The sequence below is a fragment of the Culex pipiens genome, chromosome 2 (assembly GCF_016801865.2).
Source record: "Culex pipiens pallens isolate TS chromosome 2, TS_CPP_V2, whole genome shotgun sequence".
In the NCBI taxonomy this organism is placed as follows: Eukaryota; Metazoa; Arthropoda; class Insecta; order Diptera; family Culicidae; genus Culex; species Culex pipiens.
Window position 1 is genome coordinate 107457768 of NC_068938.1, and position 5059 is coordinate 107462826.

A 5059-nucleotide genomic window follows, 5' to 3' on the forward strand; every position below is an offset into this window, starting at 1 on the left:
TATGTTTCGAAAAGTATTAGTTTTCGATTTTGTTATTTATAGTACAAAAAACGTTACTTAATCCACCTTTAGGTGGTTGGTGCCTTCCACTCATTTTTAGAGGTTTATGGATCTCCCCTAACGTGATCGCAGCACCTAAGAGGTCCTAATAAAATAAGTGATGAGTAAATAAAAACAGACTGCCTACAGACTTTTTGTCAAGATTATACAGACACCGCCTTTGAGAAAAATGGCATCCCTCTACACGGCTTTTTCGTGGCGATCAGTGAGGAAGGCAAAAACCTATGGAGAAGTAGATTGAGGTTATGTCAATTCAGACCATTTTTAAAACTGCTTGTAATTTTAGATAGGTAAGTCAGATCTTGAAAATTCTTAATCCACAAGAAAGGTCATTTCAAAACCTTTCTAAAAATATATAATACACACTACGAAAAAAACGTGTAATTTTCGGTTATATTAGATGCACATAACTGAAGCATCAAATCAGACCTAATGTCGCGTTGAATAAGACGTGAAATTACACGACCATAAATCATCCAAGGTCGTGTAAAATTACATTTAACGTGACTCCGGTGGATCGCTTTTCGATTAGGAATCTTTAAATTCTTATTGGAATAAAAAAGCCTGTTAATACTGTCCAAAACTAAAATGTTTTTATTGTAACACATCATAATTTAAACATATATGGCAGGCAGGCCTGCAAAAAGTTTCCAACCCAGCGTACACATGAAGCAAACCAAAATGTCAGTTCACTGCTAGCTTGTGACTGTAAGCCTACTGTGTCTGTTCAACCACTGCCGCCTGACTCGTGCCGGTCGGCTGCTGGAGAATGAGAGACGTGAAAAAATTAGCTACACTCACTCAATTCGTATCATATGACTGACTCGTAAAATCCTCTTTAAACACTATTTTGACTATTTTCAAACAATTGAATGGTTGTAGATTGTGCAAACACTTAAAACAACCATAACTTATATTCAAAGTTACATTTCCACGCATAAATACGAACTTTTTGTGTAAAAACCAGTTTCTTTATATGTGTGCGTGCAACGTCGAATGAGCGTTGGCCGACTACTGCCTCGCATTGCAGCTGCTCAATGAGCTAGGGCACTCACGACTGCGCCGGGTTTGTTTATGTCACGGTTTTGCGGTTCAGTGAATGGATCTCAAAAATTCGTGTCAGCGTCGCCGATTTTCGCGTCATGACACCTGACATTTTCAGCACTGATGGCAGGTTTTCATTCTAAAAACCCCCCTTTTTTGCAAATTGTGAAGTTTATAAGCAGAAGTTTTTTAAGCCTAACTTTTGATGTGCTTTACTAAATCTTCTAAATTTCAATAGGGCCTTATGGGACCCCAATACGAACAAAATCGGCTCAGCCAGTGACGAGATATTCCAGTGACATTGATTCGGTATACATGTCTACATACAGCCAAATACACAGACATTTGCTCAGCTGGTGATTCTGAGTCGATATGTACAAGTGAAAGTAGGTCTAGGAGGTTCAATTAAAAAGTTCGTTTTCCGAGTGATTATATAGCCTTTCCTCAGTTAGGTGAGGAAGGCAAAAATAGTTTCACGACGCAATTACAACAATGATTTTTTTAAACATGTTAAATTGTTACTTTATTATGAATATATCTAAAATGAACTTATGTGACAAACACAGCGTTTTATACTGGAGTGCCCATACAAATAATCACTTGAGTAAAGTTAACTCAAAAAATCTGCCATTATGATGTTCATTCAGAGGGACCACTAACCCTGCCCCACTTGAGCAACGTGACAGTAAAATACCACCCATTTTAACCTCCCCCCACCCATCGTTGAATAATGGAATACCCCACTCTTTGAATGAAAATCATAAATATGCTCCAAACCGATAAACAATAACCGCCGCTCTCCTCTCGCGCTTGAGTGGCACTTGCAGTGAATGTAAGCGCGTGTGTTTATGTGTGCACGAACCCGCGTATGAAAAACAATGTCACAAGTGCCCCCTCGAGTACTATTTTAGCCTTCATTTTCAGCCCATTCATGTGGCACTCTTGGTAGCGCGGTATCGGGGAAGGGTTGACGGCACTATTTTGGTCCTTTTGTAAATTTCAACCAATCTTTTTAGTTTTGTTAGTATCGCGTACTGATTAAAATAAGTTTTTATTCAATAAAAGGCTATAAAAATTGAAAAAAACCTTAAAAATTGAATCCAAAAAAATGGGATGAATTTTCAACCCATAAAAACCACTGCCATTAGCAAGCAACTGCATCAACTTCTTCATCCATCAGCGGAGCGACATCGTAAAGCGACGATCCTTGTTTTGAGGGAGCGGTGGTTAGGGGTAAAGTCCTTTCTTGAAGAGTCTTTATGCTGGATTTGCTATTCAACAACAGCATGCTTTTAAAATCAAGGACCCAAGTGTTTGGTGTTTGGTACTGGTTGGAAAAAAATGAAAACATTTCTATGGTGAAAATTAAAGAATGTGAAGACTATAAACGATAAAACAGAATGTTAGCATGATTGATATCTGGTGATGTTTAAAGTCATCTTAATGAAATGATCAAGAACATAATAGTGCTCCTGATATTTGATGGAATTCAATTGATTTTAAATAGATATTGTTACACAAAAAAATAATTGATGGATAGAGCTAATTTATGTTAATCCAAATTGAAGCGACCAATTACAGTCATCCCACAAATTCCGAACACTTTTGTGATAATTTGTCAATAGCATGCCTAATGCAGCTTTCCTGTCGACCATACTACAAAACAAAAAAAAACTGCATCTCAAGACTATTTATTTCAGAGCAGCAAAACACTGCCTTCAAATTGCATGTTCCATAAATGAGGGATGTTATTGTGCCTTTCTACAATTGTGAAACACCTGAATTTAACTGATATTTTCACAAAAAAAAAGTTATCAGACCATACATAAAACATAACTAAGCTTTAGCTTCGTTGGTTTCAGTGCGTGAAGTCATTATTTTGTAAAATTATGTACTCCTGAAGTTTGTTTACATCCGTAAAAAAAGTGTTCCGAATTAGTGGATTTCAAGGGTCAAAGTTATTCTTCAAAAACTTGTTAAAAAAGTTAAAATTTGCAGTTGTTCGATACAGCATTCCAAAGATCACAAGAAAAGCTTTCAAATGAAGGTAAAAGGAATCATTAAGTTCAATTATCGATTTGATATGTTTTTTAAACATTGGCCGATCTGTACACTGTTCCGAATATGAGCGATGACTGTACCCGGCGTTCCAAAAATCCCGGGAAACGAGGTTTTTCCAACAAATTTGGGAAATTTTGAGTTGAGAATTGATCAATTTTCCGGGTTCTGATCTCGATTCTGGTTAATATTTAGCAACAAAATTGAATACGACAAATATTATTAGCAGTACTTCGAATCGTTTAATAAAGAAGAAGATAATCCACGGTGTTTTGATTAGTTTGGATTAGAGCGTCCAATTTCCCGTCCCGGGAAAAAATTTCCCGTTTCCCGGGAAATTTGCAAATTTCCCGGGAATTCCCGAAATTCAAGCGAAAGTATACATTTTCTTTAATTTTTGGAACTATTTTTTGAAAATGCTCTGAAAAATAATAAATGAACAAACTCAACATGATTTTGTTCCATTAAATGTATTATTTGGTTTATATTTAATTAATCAGATTATCAGAAATGATATCAGAATTATTTCTGATAATATTAATTTTTGAAGCAACTGGGAATAGATCTTGCATAATGAGTATTGAATTATTACAATTAGGTAAGCTTTTAACAGATTGATGTTATTTCATCAAAACAATATTAACTCCTTACCTCCAAATTGAAATTGAGATTTTTTTACGTTTTCGTTTACCATGATCAAATGAGATGAAAATCGAATTTGTGCAAAAAGAATTAATTCAATTGGTTGAATACCTAGTACTAAAGAAATTACAATTTGAAGTAAAAGAATTATGGAGAACTGGTGCAACTACAGGTGTTAGAGGGTTAAATGTGAAAAATAGGAGACTTTTTGTGGAATGATGTTAATTTATCGTATAATTTAAATCATGTTGCATAATAATACAAAAAAAATCATTGAAAAATTACTTTCTATTGTTTGTTCTCAAAAAATGCAAAAAATATATTTAAAGCTTGCTTCAAATATTTGTAAACATTGTGGTGTTTGGAGTAAAACCAACATTAAAAAGCTATACCATTTGTTCAAGAGCTGAAACCAGTATTTGTCATGAAAAACATAATTTCTTCATAAAAAAGACCAAAATACATTTTCTTGTAGTTGAATGATTTTTTACATGCAGTCAAACTATTAATTGATCTTCACAATTATTCAAACCATTAATGTTGATGTCCTATACAATTTTGTTGCATAATATTAATTAAAACCAAGATCATAACAATTTTCAATAAATTTAAAATTTACATTACAAGAATGTTGACAAAGTTTTTGTGCTAAAAATTTGTGTAGGGTAAAATAAAATCAAAAAAGATGTAATATTCAACCATCCATTTTTTTTCAGTCATCCAAAATTGTTTTACTGTGCAATTATGCTTTAAAAAGCTAAAAAAAATAGTTTATTTTTACTCCATGATATCATAATTTCTGTTGCGAAACATTTAAGCAAGAGCTGCTCCCTTTTTTTATTTTTTTAACATCAACATTTAAGATGATTAAAAAAAAGATGATTGGTTCAACAAGAACTGAGAGTTTCATTGAATTAAATCACATTTTGTTCTATTATTGGTTATTCTACAATTCTTTTACCATACAGTTTCAAAAAAAAATGTCTCAAAAAGTCACGAAAGTCTATACTTTTACTCAATTTTTGGAAATTCCCGGGCAATATTATCTTTGGTCTTTGGTCTTTGGTCTTTGGTCTTTGGTCTTTAGTCTTTGGTCTTTGGTCTTTGGTCTTTGGTCTTTGGTCTTTGGTCATTGGTCTTTGGTCTTTGGTCTTTGGTCTTTGGTCTTTGGTCTTTGGTCTTTGGTCTTTGGTCTTTGGTCTTTGGTCTTTGGTCTTTGGTCTTTGATCTTTGGTCTTTGGTCTTTGGTCTTTGG